At 45.9% G+C, this 18185-nt stretch overlaps 1 protein-coding gene and 1 long non-coding RNA gene across 4 annotated transcripts in view; one reads left to right on the top strand and one right to left on the bottom strand.

Moving 5' to 3' along the window:
• Nucleotides 1–18185, bottom strand: part of CNOT6L (CCR4-NOT transcription complex subunit 6 like) — a 35240-nt gene that overhangs the window by 15881 nt on the left and 1174 nt on the right. The window contains exon 1 of one of the 2 annotated variants that reach the window (XM_071744118.1): nucleotides 16767–16865. The exons of the other annotated variant lie outside the window; for it this stretch is intronic. The gene's annotated coding sequence lies outside the window, so the exon portion shown is untranslated. Of the gene's footprint in view, nucleotides 1–16766; nucleotides 16866–18185 lie in introns of those variants that run through there. 2 annotated transcript variants of the gene reach the window in all.
• Nucleotides 18–2582, top strand: LOC139796234 (uncharacterized). 2 transcript variants are annotated; one of them, XR_011725900.1, is made up of 3 exons: nucleotides 18–84; nucleotides 193–1954; nucleotides 2056–2582. It is a non-coding gene; the product is annotated as an uncharacterized lncRNA (long non-coding RNA). The 2 variants fall into 2 exon arrangements; XR_011725899.1 differs by having other exon boundaries at nucleotides 193–2582.

Genomic DNA, 18185 nt, shown 5'->3' with positions numbered 1-18185 from the left:
TTTTTCCAGCTGATGCTGTATCCCAAACAGCATTCTGGTATTGCAGAGGAGCAGGAGTTGCTCTGCAAAAGGTCTCAGTTACAGGTCTGGTGCTTCCTTCCCCAAGAGATGCCCAAGGAAATTCCATTTGGGCTGCATTAAGGCTCCATCTTGCATGCCCCATGTCTAATTAGAGCAAACTTCTATTTACAGGTGGAGTCCTACAGGGAGGAAAGCTGCAGGGTAAGAGGATTCTGTGCTCAAGCTGGGGGTGATGAATGACCCAGATTACTTAAGGCCACGGGATTAGGTCTGAAGCCCTTGGACCCTCATTTCAGAACCCCAGAACTGGGAAGGGAACTTCCCGACACAACGTGAGCTCCAGGCTGGAAGTTGGGAGTGCTAAACCCCCAGTGCCCAGGTTTTGCTGGGTTTATATTTGTTGTTAAAACACGTGCATGTGTTAAAACAAAAAGCAGCCCAGGCCCCATGAAAAGATTCCTCAGAGCCACAAGAGCCCTGTTTCACCTTTCCTCCTGGGCATCCTTGCCTCCGGACGTGTGGGAAATTAATCTGCGAGTCTCCACATGGCTTTTCCAGGATTTTCCTAGACCCCTGGAGCTGATCAGAGACATCCAGCAGAGCTGAGGAGCTGCCAGGACTAGGGGGAGCTAAGACCTGAGCAGGGGGAGAGCTTGGTGTCCCTGGCAGCTGCAGAGAGCACGGTCCCTGTCCCAGTGCCTGTGAGGAAGCACAGCGTGATGATGCTCCAGAGCTTCGTGCTCAAGCCTGATTACTCCAAGTGGCACCCAGGGTGCTACCCAGCTTCCTACTCACCCCAAAATTTCATGTGAAATACACCCGACTCCACACCACAGCCCTAGAGCTCCAGACACAGTGAGTCTGCCTGTGCCAACAACCGGCACGCTTGTTTTGCAGCAAGCAAAGCTGTCACGTCACTGTCACAGGATTATCTGCAATGATCCTTTAACAGCAAATGAGATTACATTACCTGGCAATTATTTATTTCATCCACCAGGCATCCTGCAGATTAAAAGGAGGGAACCTGAAGGCTGGGTGGTAAAAATCAAGCAGAACAGCAACAAAGGATTAAGGGTTTACGGAAGAAGGGAGGTGTTTTGTTTTTTTTATCTGTAAATCTGAATCATCACACGTTTGAACTGACCCAGGATGGGTCTTCATTTTGCTTTTGAGTCTGTTGTCCCTGGGTGAGGGAACACGCTGTGCTCACCCAGCCTTTGCATTCTTGTTTTCTACAGCAAAATATTATATAGCAGCCTGAGAGGCAGGCAGATCAGAGCTTCAGTTCCTGCATCCTGGAACTCCTCCTTACCCTGCATACTGCTGGCAAGAGCTTTGGCAACGTTTGCTTCCTATGGGCTTCTCAAGGTGCATTTCCAGCTAAAAAAGCAAGTGGGAAATGATTTGTGTTTCTGCTCAGCCCTTTCATCTCAAGCCAGACACAGATGGCAAACAGCTCCGGGCGGCTCAGCCCAGCCAGGGCTCTTTGCTGTCACCCTCACATCCATTTCAAGGCTCCAAGGTCTCCTCCAGCTGCTGAGCAGCCTTGCTGGAAATCAGAGCAGAGCTTGCCAGCTTCCAGCTCCCCACATCAGGGCAGAAGTTGGACAAACATCCCAAGGGTAAGTGATGAAGGCTTTAAACCCATGGTGGTTAAAGAGTCACCCCTCTACTCATCCATCCCTGCCCGCGGGCCGAGAGGTGACCACTGCCAGGGTGACACCATCCAAAAGCTTTGGGATTACAGCTTCCTCCTTGGCAGGGAACCCAATGAAATTATGTTGAAATATCCCTCGTTATGAGAAGTGCTCTGCCAGTTGAGAACAATTTGTGGCAGTCAGAGGCCCTCCGAGGAGATGAGCCCTGAGCTGGGAGGCAAACGACACGGACATTTTCCAGCTATTAGTCACTTCAGTATTATTTTGAAGTACTGGTGAGTCAAACCAGCATCAGTGCAATTTCCACAGTTACAGCAAAAGGGGAAAACAAACCTAAATAAAATATATTTTTTTTTCCTCTTCTTCTGCGTAACAGCAACGTTGAGCAAGACTTGAAAGGCACCACATGGATTTTTTCTGAAGCACACATGAAATCTGCCTGGCTTCCCAACTCGTATCATTCCCATCTCCCCCCCCTTCCTCTGCTTGTCCTGGAACCAAACCAATATCCAAAAATCCCAACCTATTTTTGCTCGGTCTTCAGGGAGTTACACTGAGTTCCCTGAACCAGTTAACCCCAAAACCAGACACACATCAGCCAGGAACAAAGCAGGAAGAGCCAGCCAGGGACATGGGACCTGAAGTGGCACTGATTTAAGTCACCTGGAGCTGTTGTGGTGTTGCACCCTGTGGGTTCAAGTAAGGCTTCAAGTGGGACAAATATAAAAAATTTACCAGCTTTTCTTCTAAAGAGTTCCCTTGGGAAACTTCTGAAGCTCCTAAAACTTCCTCTCCACTACAAATCAAACTGTGTAAACTTGAGTATTATGACCCTGATATTGTGTAAAGACAACCTGAACGTGACAACATCTGTGCATTAGTAAAAACAATATTTAAGCTCTATACTTTGAAATCTGTGGGTTTCTAACATTGTCATGCTTATGCAGACACTTTTTAGCTCTAGGTCCACATTCAGAAGGTTTGAGATGGCCAGCACAGCAATGTTACTCAGCTGCAACCCTAAGTATGGTCCCAGGTGAACCTAAGCAGCTCTAGCTCAGCTGTGTATAAAAAGGGCAAAGGGAAAGCACCCTAATTTGGAAGGGTTGCAAGCAGGAGGTCTGTGGCTGTCTCCTTTGCATTCCTTGTTTTTATATTCTCTTGTATTCACTGGTTTTTGTGTATGGGGTGTGCTGGCTATAAATTAAAAGCCCCCCACCAAAAAAAAAAAAGTTTTAGTACTGAAGGTGTGAAAGAAGAAAGCTTAAAGCTATCAGGCTATACCACAGGCTTTTACTCTGAAGATATATTTTTTGGAGGCAGCAAACAACAGGAGCTTCTATACACCTGGAGTTTCAGACAACCAGGTAATAACAGAAAAGAGCACTGCTCTTCTGAACTGAGCTAAGACCTTCTCAAGTTATCCAGGTGTGGAGAATATGAGATAGGGAGGTCACAGTTAGCACTGTGAAATATAAACTGTGCTTTTTCTTAGGGAGAAGCTGAAGCCAGCCCTAAAAATTGCATCAACACAAGAGAAAAAAAAAAAAAAAAAAAAAGACATTGTGCTAGGGATTAAGAAATTTCTTAACTCAAAGTGTAATTTTATTTTTGCCTGGGTGGGGGAAATCAACAGCAGCTGTGAAGATGGAAACACTCTTCCATAACACAGCACATCCAAACACCAAATTAACTGTCTCAGGGTCACTGTGAGGGAGGAACTGCATCACTGGTGTTTTTAATAAGGTCAGATCTCCTCTTCCAAAGGCAAACATCCCCCATCAGGCAGAAGGATTAGCATATGCTGAGTGGAAAGAGAAAGCCTGCTCAAAGCTGTCCAGTTTATCTGGCATGTATGTTGGTTGCAGGAGGACTTTGAAGCCAGACAGGGCCAAGTCCCTTAGAGCTATGCATGTACTGCTGCAAAATAATGACCAGTTCCTTCCCCAGAGAGGTCAGAAGATGCAGTTCTTTTATTTCAGTGACTATAATGTGTTGTTCCATTTAAGTTTTTTCATACCTCAATGCATAAATTAATTGTCTGTTTCTAATGAGGAAGAGAATCCAAAAAGAGCTGCAACTTCATCTTGCTCTAGCCCTGTGGATGTGCTGGCAGCACTCAAAATCCTTGACTCCAGCAGAGTGACATTCTTTGTGATTTTATTTGTTTCAATTGCTCTATAGGGATGAGTCAAACTGCATCTTGAAAACTATCCAGCAGACAGCCCTGAATCATCCCTCCTTCTTCTGTGTTGCTGTCCATCCACTTCCATATGGGGATCCCTCCCAGGAATTAAAAATCCTGCTGGCTGCTTGCACGAGTGTACACACAGGCACATGGTGCTTAACCCTGGAAACTTGGACCAGCTGGAAATCAGCCTTTTTTAGCTACCTGTTTTGTAACCAGGGTTAAATGGTTGCAAAGGGAGGAGAGGAAAGTTTCCCCATCTGGAATAAGCTCACTCTGGTCTTGTCTGAGTGTCTGACATTCCCATCCCAGCCTCCCAAAGGAGAAGGGGAAGTACAGCCAATACCCACAAGCACTGCCTTGGAGTACTTTGGAGGGGGGGGAAGTGAAGATGAAGAAAATAAGGTGATTGTTTGAGGGTCTGGTAAGGAGATTGAAAACATAACTGCTGATACTAGTGTTAGCTTAAGGTCAGCTACTTCATATCTCTGGTGTTTAGGGTATAGACAATGTATGGGGGATTGTGATAGTCTTGCTTGGATCTGAATTTTCTCTATCCATTGCCTTTTCCTGCAGAACATGTTCAACCAGATTATCCTGAAGGTCTTTTCTGCCCTTACTGATTCCATCCACCATCTCTACGAAGGGCTCAACCAGCACCCTGAGTCTGCCAACAAAGGTATTGTCTCCTTTCAGTTTCTTACTTGGATTACTCAGTCTCACTGATTATCAGTTAAAATATTGTAGGCTTTTAATTAAAGACAGAAAATAATCAGTTTGTTACTGTCATGTCCCAACACTGAGATTTCAGTCTTTGAGGGAAAATATAACCCAAGTACACAAGCAGAGACTACTTGGACACAAACATGTATCCTACCAAAAAAAGGATAATTAAAGAGTACCTGGAATAAACAGCAAGGCAAAAGATTAAATTTGAAGTGAACATTAAATCTAAGGATTAACAACAAAATTTCAGGCTAAGCACCATGGAGCTAGCAACAAACAATGAAGTCCACAAGTACAACTGAAAAAAGAAAAATCTTTAGTTTTATAAATCTGTAAAAAAATGTGTGTATTTTCATGCCACTCCATGCAAGAAAATTGTTTCTCAGGAGAATGTACAGTGGGCTTCTCTGCATGAACTCATTGAGGTCTGCAGAAAGAAGCCAAAAACACATAGTTAGGAGAACTGCAGGAATTTAGACCACCAAAGCTATTTACCTGTCTCCTTTCAAGTCTGTAGCAACAGTAACTCTGCTTTTATAGTCACCTGTAGACAGAGGCTCAGAGGCTCCTTTTTTTGAAATAATCTGGGCTCCAAGTGGGGGAAGAGACAGGACCCAACTTTTTTAATGACAGTAAATCACAGCAGCTGTACATTTCTCATTTGCTGATGCTTTTAAAAACCCAGCAAGGTAAAATGGGGGTTTCCTTGAACCACATCAGTGAAACCAAGCTTGCTTCAGTCAGACACCTTTGCTGCTCTTAGGTTTAGTACTTAAATTCTGTAATTTGAAGCTTTCAGGGAGCCTTCACACTGCAAACAGACTTCTAACAATAAAACTGCTACCTCTGCTAAAAGATCAAGATGAACATTAGATGTAGAACATACTTCAGTAGAAGAAGCTGCAGAAATAATTTTCATAGTCCTTCCCTGCACCTACCACATGGCAGCCTCAAAGACTGGAGGTTTACACTGCAGCTGACCCAGGCAGAAGAAGCAGAAGTGGAAAGATCTAAGTTATGAGATGTCTGTGCTGATGCTGAGAGGATGAAAAGCTGTTCCTCTAAGCTACACCTGGTCAGGAGGCATCTTTGTGCTGGGAAGCAGGAGGGAACAGACTCTTCCTACCCTGCCTGACAGTTTTATCTTGGCCATAGTCAAGAGAAACTCAGAGCCATCCATCAGGTTTGGAGGCACCTTCCTGGAGTAACTTCAGGGTGGGGAAGTGAGCACTGCTGCTCAGTCCCTTGGTTGGCACTTTGGGAAGTGGTGCAGTCCTTAGCAAAGTGGTGCCAAGCCCAGGAGGACCTGTGGGCAGGATTTTGGACTGTTACTCACCCACTGGAGCCAGCACACCCAGATGGGTGCTGAAAAGGCCATGTCAACAACCAGCACAGCAACAATGTGATGGAAATAGTCCAAACCCTGCTCTAGTTTTTATTCCATGTGGCACTTAGGCTCAGCAAGAGGAGGCTATTTAAGTTTCACCTGGTCAGTTCCACAGCAAATCCTCCCTCTGCTCAGTTCTTTGCTGGGCAAGAGGTGCAGCAGTCCCCAGGGATCTGCTGGAGGCAGTGGTACAAAGGGAATGCTTCCAGGGGTTGGGACCAGGCTGCTGTTACCTTAACCACCTAGCTTGCTGCTTTTCCAGTTAGAAATTCCCTAAATGCTGGATTTGGGGTACCAGCTCTGCCAAGCTCCCATCAGGCAGAGGAAAGAAGATGTAGGACTGGGTGCAGTGGCAGTCAGCACCCACATCCCACCAGGAGGCTTCTGACCTCTGCTGCCTGTCTTGATGCACAGCTCAGGGAGATTCAAGTTGGGGGTGGGAATTGTGAGGCACAAGACATACCCAAGAACCTGCAGCTGGTAGCTGTAAAAGCCAAGAGCAGCAAGGAAAGCCAGAGAAGCAAACCCTGGGGGAAAAAGAAAAAAAAAAAAAGGGCAGCAAAAGCCAAAGGGAAGAGTGGGAAGGGAGGGAACAAGCTGTATTTGGTTAATTCAAAAGCCAACTGGCACTCATTTGATGGAAATGCTAATTGTCCTACTGACATACACCCATTAGTTATTTCCCCCTGTTCCCTCATCTCCTCTAAATGAAGTAGAGTTTTTCTTAAATCACAGGTAACCTGAGAGCAACCAGGTTTCCACCCTTCCTTTTCCTTTGTCACACCCCCACTTACAAGAGCAGCTGAGCTACTTACTGCATGGAAATACTATGTAGTATTACATAGTTATTTTTAATTTCTGTGCTTAGTTAACATGTCAGCCCTGACTCCAGAAGAACAGTTTCTGCTCTGTTTTGAGGCAGTCTGTTACCTCTTGTGTACGTGACAACCCCTGAGTATCTGCATCAAGTGACAGAGTAGGAGCTGTCTCAGTCTGCAGGTGCCTTTTTGTACTCTCTGCTCTCAGAGCAGCTCCCAGGGGTCAGCTTACAGCTTACATGCAAACACAGGCTAGGTCACTCCTTAAAAGCAAAACTCTGCTTACCAGAAATGCATCTCAGGGGTCTACTGTAGAACCAGAGGAGTTTCAGCAGATAGCCTGGAAATAAATCTAACCAGAAGCCCCCAGAGGGATGGTTCCCACTGTACATTTATTTACATGAGGATCCCCCCAGCAGCTCAAAGCAGTGACCCATTTGCAATGCCACCCCATCCCCTGGAGACTGCTGGTCCTTTAATGAGATACAGGACAGAGTGGCTTAAGGGATTAAGTGAAGTCACCAGGAGGCTGGGGAAGGAAGCAGCCAGTGCTGGATCAGGAGGAAGCACCAAGCCAAAACGCTGCCCTGGGCTGCAGGTGCAGAAGCAAAGCCAAGTGCTGGGTCCTGCACTTAGGCCACAACAACCCCAAGGGGAGCTCCAGGCTGGGCACAGAGTGGTTGGAGAGCAGCCAGGCAGAGAGGGACCTGGGAGTCTGGATTGACAGGAAACTGAACAGGAGCCAGCAGTGTGCCCAGGTGGCCAAGAAGGCCAATGGCATCCTGGGCTGGCTCAGGAACAGCGTGGCCAGCAGGTCCAGGGAAGGGATTCTGCCCCTGTGCTCAGCCCTGGGGAGGCCACAGCTTGAGTCCTGTGTCCAGTTCTGGGCCCCTCAGCTCAGGAAGGAGATTGAGGTGCTGGAGCAGGTCCAGAGAAGAGCAAGGAGGCTGGGAAGGGATCCAGCACAAGTCCTGTGAGGAAGGGCTGAGGGAGCTGGGGGTGTTGAGGCTGGAGAAGAGGAGGCTCAGGGGAGACCTCATCACTCTCTCCAACTCCCTGAAAGGAGGTTGGAGCCAGGGGGGGGTTGGGCTCTTTTCCCAGGCAACTCTCAGCAAGACAAGAGGGCACAAGAGGTCTCAAGTTGTGCCAGGGGAGGTTTAGGTTGGACATGAGAAAGAATTTCTTTCCAGAGAGGGTGATCAGCCATTGGAATGGGCTGCCCAGGGAAGGGGTGGATTCTCCATCCCTGGAGATATTTCCAAAGAGCCTGGATGTGGCACTCAGTGCCATGGGCTGGGAACCACGGGGGGAGTGGAGCAAGGGTTGGACTTGATGAGCTCTGAGGTCCCTTCCAACCCAGCCCATTCTATGATTCTATGAAAGCAGCCCCAGCTTAAAGAAGGAGGTCCTCACAGTGCTGGTCTGACAGAGGTAGGACTGGGCAGACACAAAACTCCCAGTATCTGAGACCTGAGTAAGCTTAGGGCATTGTGGTGTGCCAGCATCCCTCCCAGCCTCTGGGGAAAGAGCTGTGTTATTGACAAACCTAACCTGATACCTCTGTTGTTCATTCACTCACTTGCTTAGCACTGATACCCTGTTCAGGCTGCCCCAAGCCAATGCCTTGTCTCACTCTGCTCCTCAGGATCAATAACTGGAGAAAAGTCAGCTATTGACCTGCTTCTTGAAAAAAAACAAAAAAAAAACAACAACAAAAAATCCCTACACCAGACTTATTAATTCACACACACCACTGCAGCAACTTTGAAGCAGTCTCCTGAATGAACGCTTCATTTCTTCTTTAAAACAGAATTCAGATCATCAGGAACCTTTCATCCTTTGCAGAGAAGTCTGTGCTAGGAGAAAAGAACAACTAAGGCCATTTCTGTGGCTATGATGCTATCTTACCCTGCAAGCTGCCACATTTCAAGAAAAGGAGCAAAGCCCAGCAGCATTTGAGCTCCTCTCTCTACATGATAGAAAGATAACAGCCAGCTTATCACTCACAATCTGTCCTTTGCAGCAATAATTAACAACAGGGAAATCTGTCCCCAGTAAACTTGAGATGGTTTTAATGTTATGCCTGTCCTGTTCAACTACAGGTAGACTTGGAGGAGCCCCAATGCTCAAGATTTTAAAAGAAAGGAGGACAAAGTGCATCCCAGTAAATTAGTCATTTTGTGTTACAGGCTACAGGGTGCTGCACCAGTGCTCAGAGTAAAGCAAATGGATCTCTGTAAAATATAGCAGTTTAGAGGCATAAACCTCCTTCCTGGTAGGGTATATTTAAATGGACTACTTAATCAAAGAAGTAAAAAAGCTTGCCTGATAGCCTGAGAACAGCATATTATTTGGATATCTAAAGACAGCTCTGCTGCTTCTGTATCTGATTATCCAAACCTTTCCCATGTGCATTTACACCATACTTACACTTCCAAATACTACCTCTGGGTTTAGCATCAATGATGATGAGTAACATATACTCCTCTATCTGCCTTCCAGGGAGGTGGAAAAGGAGAAGCTACAGCAACAACAGCCCCAGAGAGTCTCTGCAGGGACCAGGAAACTCAACTCTTGCTGAGATTGCAGGTATCTGGAGGTTAATTCTCTGTGGGCATCTTGGCCATCTGACCCCAACAAGGCACACAAGAGTTGAGATCCCAAGTGGGTCAAGATGCTACCCAGTGCAGGAGGTGTCCTTCTCCCTCATCCAAACTTAGCAGAAGGCTGCTGGCCCAGAATGATCCCTGTGATAGTGAAGTTTACCAGAGGGGAGCAGTAAGCCATGTGGGAACAAACCCTGAAGTACATGTGAGCTGACAAATTGCACTCATTCCTCTTCCAGAAGATAATTTGAACTTGGTGTGGATCCCTCTGGAAGGGATCACTTCTGAAGCACAAGTGTTGCCTAACCAGGGAACACCTTTGGCAACACTGGCTGAGATTCTTTCCAAAAAGACAGTTTTCTGAGACTCCTTAATATCCTAGCAGGTGAGAAGTTAAACCAGGAGTTCCCTAAAGCTGGTGTTTGCAAAGGCTTCCTCGTGGTCCTTCCCTGCAGATTCAGACTGATGCAAACCACCAGGCACCACCGAGGAGCTGTGGTCCTGACACTTGCTTTTGTGACACTGAGATGCCAGGAGCTCCAAGTACTCCTGGCACTGAGTACAGGACACACCTGCAGAGAAGATGGTGATCACTGGGAGGAAGTTTATAAGACAGTTTGAAGCCCTGGTCCTACACCAAATGTCACTCACCACTGGGTTGCAGGCTTCTCTTTCACAGAAGCAGAGCCTGAGGCAAGAGGAGGGAGACAGAGGGCATGTGGAAGAGGAAGGGTATGGATTCAGGAATGCTGCAGCACTGATGACAGCTTGAGGTTTTAAACCACCTAATTTTCCAAGTAGAAAATACTTCCAAGTGATACTCATCTCCCCACAGAGAGAGCCAGGGTTGTTTTGTCCACACCTGCAGCTGCTGTGAAAGAAATGGCCATCACTTGGGAATGGAAAGGTACTGCCTGTGCATGCAGGGGAGCTCTGGCTGCAGCACCTGGGGGTTGGTCTAGCAGGCAGAAAAACACTTTGCAGCTCATCACAGACTCACTCTGCAAGTGTTCAAGTTAAACCATCCACCAAAAAATATACCCAAGAATGAAAAAGCTGTTGAGTCTGCAAAAAGGCTCTGAAGCCTTGTAATGTGAGGCATTTCAGAGAGATCTTAGGAAATAAAAACCAAACCCAAACCCTTTTATTCTACCCAGAGGTCTCAAACATTTTATGTATGTACTTCTCCATCCACTGAAAATATTCCTAATTTATCTGATGGACTCCACTCCTTCACAGTCTTTCACTCCAGACTAAGAAGAAGGAAGAGGATCACTGCACAGGTACAAAAATCTGCTCAGAGACTGAACAACTCCCCATGGCAAGATGTAATTTGGCTGGAGGAAAAAATGCAATCCAAAGGGCCATCTGACAATCTGAACCCAACTTTTCCTGGCACTTGTGACTATATTCTGGTATGTGAGAAGTTGTCTGGCCCCGTTTTTCCTTTTGCTTTCTTAACTTTCCAAAACAAAAAGGGATTAGAGGAAAGGCGTTCACAAGTGGAATTTTCTGCTGGGTGGATAATTCATCCTGTGCTAGCACTCTGCTGCTTCCAGGGCCAGCTGTACATTCATGTGACACTGTAAATATAAATTGAATTTTAAGGTATAGAGGAAGCAGTAATGAGTTTTCTGGAACTACAGTCAGCACTGCTCCAGCAGGCCTCTTCCTGCCAGGAGCTACAAGATCTCTGTGTGAAAGCAAATGCAAAGAGGAGTGATGTATTTAACCTGGAGAATCCCAGAATGGCTGAGGTTGGAAGGGCCCTTAGAGCTCCTCTGCTCCAACCCCCCTGCATGCCCAGGGACACCTCTCAGGTTGCTCCAAGCCTCATCCAACCTGGGCTTGAACACCTCCAGGGATGGGACAGCCACAGCTTCTCTGGGAATCTGTTCCAGAGTCTCAGCACCCTCATACTCAAGAATTTCCTAAAAGGTCTAAACCTTTTCTCCTTCAGTTTAACCCCATTTCCCCTTGCCCTGTCACTGGCCACTCTTATGAAAAGTCTCTCTCCACCTTTCCTGTAGTTTCCTTCAGGTATTGGAAGGCAGCTCTGAGGTCCTCCCAGGGTCTTCTCCACGCAGAACAATCCCAGCTCCTTCAGCCTCTCCTCATAGCAGAGGTGCTCCAGCCACTGGATCTGGACAATTTTTGACAACCATTCTGCTTTCCCACCCCTTGCAAAATCAGATTTGGTTTCCTCTCTGCACCAGCAGCCTGCATCCTGTGCTCAGGACTGAGCTGATATGTGGTCTGAGAGGAAGGGAGGGCTGGGGAGCCCTGGCAGCTTCAGGGTGCTGGAGGCAGCTCCTACCTGGGATTCTCCCCACAGATGACAACTCTGATCCTTTCCTCCCACTACTTTAATTCTGCTCCAGCTCTCAGCCTGAAGCAACGTGAAGCACAAAGGGTATTCTCCACATGTCAAGGCTGACATGAGATCAAAGGCATTTATTTGAGGGAGGCACCCACCCCTTGTGCCACTGGGAAGCTCATTGACTTCACCCAGGTACAGATGGCAAGCAAGCCCTGGGTTTGCCTTCACCTCCACCCCAGGAGCAAACTTTGTAGCTTACACAGAAGACACAAGTTTATCTGAAGTGCCTGAATGGGGCATTCCCATCAGAAGCTCCCAAACACCTTTTTGGGCCATGAAATCTTAGCATTAAGCACCAGAAACAGCTGCAGGCCACAAAGCTGAAAAGTTAAAAGCCTGCAGGACCTTTCCACCCTGCTGTTTACAAAACACAGGAGGGTTATATCCAGCAAAGCAGCCAAATGATGTTTTCTGCTTTCCCCCTTTCTCAATTTTCCTGCAAGTCTCACATGGGGGAGAAAAAAAAAACAAACTAGCTAAAAATCTGCTGGAGAAAGTCTTTCTCAACATGCCTCTCTCCATGTACTTAATGCCAAGCCAGGACCTTCTGAGAGAGCCTTTAGATTGATTTCTTAGGAATAAAAAAAAAAAAAAAAAAAAAGCAAAACTAATTTGTGATTAGAAGGCACAAAGATGCTCAGTCAGATGGAAGCATTCCTGAAAAGCAAGGGGAAAAAAACTACCCAATCAATTCATTCAGCTGCCCTAGAGGGTAAACAGCAAACTGGAGCAGTCTACAAATCCTGACTATTATTAGCAGCTTGACCAAAAGCAGATGTTTTTTTGTACTTATCTTTGTACTCGTGAAATCTGAAGAGCTAAAAAAGTATCTTGGATAGACCCTGACACTGCAGCAACAAGAAAAAAAGAAGAGGGGTCACTTTTGCACAACTGCCCCCAACGTGAGGCTCAGGTCCTGTGCTCAGAGAAGAAATTCATTAAAAAAAGGTTTCAGCTGGTAGGGGGCAGTCAGAAAAATGACAATAAAAGAGGGTTTCTGGGTTTCAAATCTACCCAATGCATCTTAGCATTCAGAAAACTTTGCTTAGCAGCCTGTAAAAAAAAAATAAACACATCTTTTCAAAATGATCTGTCAGCAAAGCAGGTTTCTGAAGTTGTCAGAATGTCTTCAGAGGACAACCAAAGCCACCTTTTATGTGGGGATGGCTCTCCTTTCAGAACTGGCACCCTGTGAGGGGAAGGCTATGGATCCCTTCTGTGATCCAGGTGTGTGTATTGCTCAGCACAAGCAATTCCCTTTCCCCCTTGCTTTTTCTGAGGAGACCCTTCCTTCTCCCTGCCTGCCCCAGAGAGGACACTGACACCTCCCTCTGCAGCCACACCAGGCCAAACATTCCTCTCCCCTCTGCAAGCTGCCCACAAATACTTTTTTGCATTTAAAAAGCATTTAAGACATTTTATTTTTTCTTTTACAGGTGATTGGAAGCAGGACTTGCAGCAGTAGCTGTGAAAGGACAGGTGACCAGGATAAAGGAGTCTGAGTCTCTCTGAGCCTTCCCCTTTCCAGCCCAGGCCCCTGGAGCAGATGAGAGGTGGGTGTGTAATTTGGGAAGGGTAAAGACCCAGGGGTGTTTTGAAGGAGTGCTGCCTCTGACAGTTTCCCAGCTATAAAAATTCCTGCTGCTCCTAGCTGAGGGCAGGATGGATTTGCCTTTATGGTTGCTTTAGGGTAAGGAATAACCCTGATTCACATAAGCAGGGATGATGGCAGGGTGCTCTGAAGGATGAGATGGTTGGTGGCTGTAAACAGTCCAACATTTACCAATTCTCAAGCTGCAAGTTGGGGGGATGGAACCCCAAAACTAAAAACCCTTCTGAAAATCCACCACGCCATGGACTCAGACAGTCTGCCCCCTCCTGAGGGTTGCTATTCCTAAACTTTTCCCTTAATAACAACTCCCATGGACCTACTTGAGTTGGAGCCAGAGAGCAGTGCTGCTGTTTTCATCCCAGGTCACTATTTTTGACACTTTTAACCACCAGTGTCCCAAGCAAGCCTCAACTCAAGCCTCTTGCAGGCAGGCAATGAGTGAAAACCCCTCCTCTTCCGCTGGCCCCACTCTCACTGTGGTGCTCAAAGTGGAAGTTTCAAAAGAGAAAAATGTTTCATTTCTCACAGTCTGAGCACCTCTGTTGACAGGAGAGTGTTGTAAATCTGCTATCTGCCTGCACTATGTACACATGGTGATAACTTTGCTTAAAATATGCTTCTGCACCAAGAAATCTGCTGCGAGAGAGTCCTGCAGCCCTTTTAAGCTGGTTTTATGCACATTTCTCAGAGTAAAAAACAAAGCTTCTTTAGAGGCAGGCAGAATGTGTAGGACAATAAACCATCCTAAGCATAACCAGCTCCAGTGCCATGCAATCATGAACCACCATTAATCATTTACATCAGGAAATGCCAAAGTAAGAGGTGAACACACACACACAGCCCTATCTGTTCCCTGTGTACACACAGAGGTTACAAGCTGTAGTTAAATTACTTGTGTGCATGACACACAACAGCTAAATGGGGTTTTGTTCCTTAGCCCCAAGTGCCCACTGACTCCCAAGCCCTCTGTTCACTGGCTGCACACAAGTTGTAGCTAAAATTGTTGCTGCTTTTGCTTCACCTTGGAGCATTTTTATCAGTCTGGTTTAACATCTTCCCTTGGAAGGGGTAAAATTTGTTTTGTGTAGAATCTCATATAAGGCATTTCTGCCTCATGTAAGGTGCTTCTGCCTACCTTAACTCACATTTTCAAAGCCCACCTCTCAAACCCAGGACAGAAAGCTTTCTGGTAGTGTCTGAATGCTACTAAGCCACTTCTTGATCCTCTGTAGGGAGATGCACAAACGGCTGCAAAAGCAGTTCTTAGAAACAGGATTCCAGAGCAAACTTTCTAGAGAGATTTTCTTCCAGTGCTGCTCTTTTTATTCAGAGTCATTTCAGTTGGCTTTTGGGGTGGGGTGGGGGTTTTTTTGTGGCTTTTTTTTTTTCTTGTTTAGAACTCCTCTAAGAGAGGAGTTTTCCCTCAAATAACAGGAACCAGGTCAAGTCCAGCACCTTGCCATTACAGGTAGCTGTCATGTAACCCTCTGGCAAATTTACCAAGCTTCAAACAAAGCCAGTCAGCATGTTCAGCTGCAGGCACCTTGCTCTTGGAGCAATTTCCCATTTCCTGTGGGAAACTTCAGAATTTGCTTTGTCCCCTCTGAGCTGTTTGATTTTTTGGGAGGTGGGGAGGAAGGAGGGGAGTCTTGTGGCAGAAGGTACACGTGTGAAGTTTGCTGACACAGAACTGAGTTGCACAATGCTTTTAAGATGGGGAAAGAAAGTAAAAGAATTCTGCTAACATTGTCACCAGCTGAAGATATTGATAAAGAAACATCCCAAAAAACATCCTTGCTTTTATCTTTATAGGTGAGCTGGAGAAAGCTGTACAGACAGAGCAGTGAAGCCCAAAGAATGACTCAAAAGGTAAAGCTGCACTGTCCTGCCAATACTGATGTGAGAAGCATCACTTCTAAAAACAAATGAAGGCTTTGCAGCCTCTGCCTCCTGTTTTGTTTATTTATTCACTGTCAGGTGAGTGAGACAAACTGGCACAGCACTGGGTCCAGAGAGTGGCAGGGCTGGGAACAACCAGCCAAGTTCAGTGAGCTCAGCTGGGCCAGCTGCACCATCAAAATAAGCTCCTGCATGTTTTGACACGTTCACTGATAACCTGATAAACCCAGGAGGAGAAGGCACAGCTCTGGGATTTAGTCACAGTTTCTACCCAGCTTTCCAGAGCAGTGGCAGGACCTGAGGGTGTCCTGAGGAAGGTAAGTGGGGCATCACAGGCAGCTCCTTCCCCTGGCCTGAGCCTCTGCTGGTGCACAGGGGATGCACACAAAGGCAGAGGGGAGCCATCCAAATCTTGGCAGCACAAGAAAATCTGCTTGAGACAGGAGAAACACTCTGGGAAACTGAGGAAATGGAGCCTTGCTTACAGGCTATCACCAGGACCACAGAATTGGGGGAAAAAGAAAAAATATTACAAGAGCTTAGTATTTAATGTTCTAAAGTAGTAAATCCACAGCAAATCCTCCTGAATCTAATATGCCTAAGGCATACTTTACCTTTTTTTTTTTTTTTTTTTTTTTTAAGACTGTTCTCAAATGCTGTTTTATGCTCCCAAACAACTGAGCTCTACTTTCATATCTGCTGTCTCAGTATTCTGCAAATCAAGTTACATCCAGTGCCTTGAGTGCCCTTTTGGCATCCCAAAAGCTCTTTCCAATAGTAAGCAAGCCATTTATTCATATTTATCTCTCTCCCTTTAAACCCCAGTAACCCAAAAGTGTCCAAGAGATTAAAGCTGATCTAAGCAGTATTTTACCTTTTTTGCAGTTAAAGGAAGTCTGCTCTAAAATCATGCATGTTACTGATGCATAATTTTATTACTTAAAACCAGAATGGTCTTGGAAAGGATTTAATAAGAAAAAAAAACTACACCTCCCTCTTTGTCCTCACTGACTGTGATCAAAAAAGACAGGAGCTACTGTGATCTAGCTAAATCTAAGCCTTTCTTCTCAGTGTTTTAATTTAAATTAAGTAAAGACTTGGCCCAGTGTGGAAATTAATTAATTTTTCTCCAGTGCTGCCTTTTAATTTTACTACCAGAGTCCACGCACACTTTGGGATCACTTTCTGGCTTTTTTCTTGTAAGACTGGTGTGAAAGCTAAATATGACTCTGTCTGAGCAAAACCAAGGTTCTTAATGAAAAACAACCATGGTCCATATAAGGGGAAAAAAACCCCAACATAAAATCCTAGCTTATCACATGGAATGGAAGTTTTTATAAACACCTTTTGATGGAACAAGTAGCAGCCATAACATGACTTACTTCCAGGAGAGAATTCCTGCTGTAAAGGTGACTGAGCTCTCAGAGATTGTGGATGGGGAGAGAAGCACACACAGAAAATACACACTGACCTTTTGTCTCTTCTGAACCAGGCAAAATGTATGTCTGATTCCACTCCATCCCTGGGAGAACTGTGCTTTCCTGGCAGCAGCAACTGCTCCCAGGGGAGGGAAAAACACCCTTTAAAAACGAAAACAAGCTCTATCAGTAGAAGTGCACTTTTGCAGATAACTGGTTCTACAGCTGGGGCTTCTGCTGGCACAGCTATGTCAGTCACGGGTCACACTTCGTCACAGTGCTCACAGACAGAGCTGTGCCAGCAGAAGTTTGCCATATAGACCTGGTGGGAAACTCAACAGGGGCTCAAATGAATGTGCAAAGTTGAGGGGTTTTGCATGCAGCAGGCAAAGGAAGCTTTTCTAACAGGCTGATGGTGGGTAGGCTTACTCTTAGGATCTTGGCTTCAGGAAAGTGGCATTGCCTATCAGCCATTCATGTTGTACTTAATCCTTCAATTAAATACACAAACTAAATTGGAAAGAGCCCCTGTAGGAAGACAAGATAAAAGAGAATAAATCTCACTTTTCAATAGTAAGAAAAGAACAGCACTGGAAGTGTTTGACAGGGTTTGTTTAGCAGACAGCACAGCACTGCAGTGCTCCTAATGCTCAGTTAAACTGAACAGTCAAACTGTAATGGGGCTTCTGTCATCTTCAATCTTCTTTGAAGACAGTGGGCAAGGAGATTTAACACCTGAGCTGACAGGCAAACCCAGGTTCTGTTGGGATGAGTCGATAGGATCCATCCATAGGTGAGGTGGGTCATTATTCCAGAGCAGCAAGGTGTCAGAAGTGTGCAGTGCTGAGCTGCTCTGGAGCAAAATTACAAGAAACAAATTGTAAATTAACTCCCACCATGCTCTGTAAGGGAAAAGAAAGCTACAGGCAGGTGTTTGGGTGCTTCTGAACCTGCTTGTGTTCAATAATGAATAAAGCCCTGCAGAGCACGGGGCTGTGGAAAGGAGAAGAGTTAAGTACAGCAAAGCCAGGTCAGGCTGCAGTACTCAAATGTAAAGCCCTGTGAGGTCTCCCCAGCACCAGGCTGTGTTGCAGAAGAGCAAGGTTTGGTGGTACAAATTTCACTGTCACTTCCTATTTTGATAGAGAGAAGGCAGAAATAAAATCACTGGTAGTGCTGTGGTAGTAAAGGCTGTGCCCCACCTTTGTCACAGCTCCCTGGCCCTCCAAATTGGGGGATAGCTTCAAGGAATTCCTTGGGTTGTGTCACTGGGAAGGCTTTGTTGTTCAGACATAATGTGAGGTTGTTTTTTTTGGGTTTTTGGGGGGGAAAAAAAGCACTGGGGCAAAGACATCTCGAAGGAGCAGCAGAGGCTAAAAATAGACACATTATCATCGCTTTCATTATCAGCCATGTCTACACAGACAAGAAGTATAACCCTGAGTGACTTGGGGATGAGGTGTTTTCCTCTC

Source organism: Heliangelus exortis, chromosome 4 (genome assembly GCF_036169615.1).
Source record: "Heliangelus exortis chromosome 4, bHelExo1.hap1, whole genome shotgun sequence".
Classification (NCBI taxonomy): domain Eukaryota; kingdom Metazoa; phylum Chordata; class Aves; order Apodiformes; family Trochilidae; genus Heliangelus; species Heliangelus exortis.
Note: the sequence above shows the minus strand (reverse complement) of the source record. Positions and strands in the feature narration are given on the sequence as shown.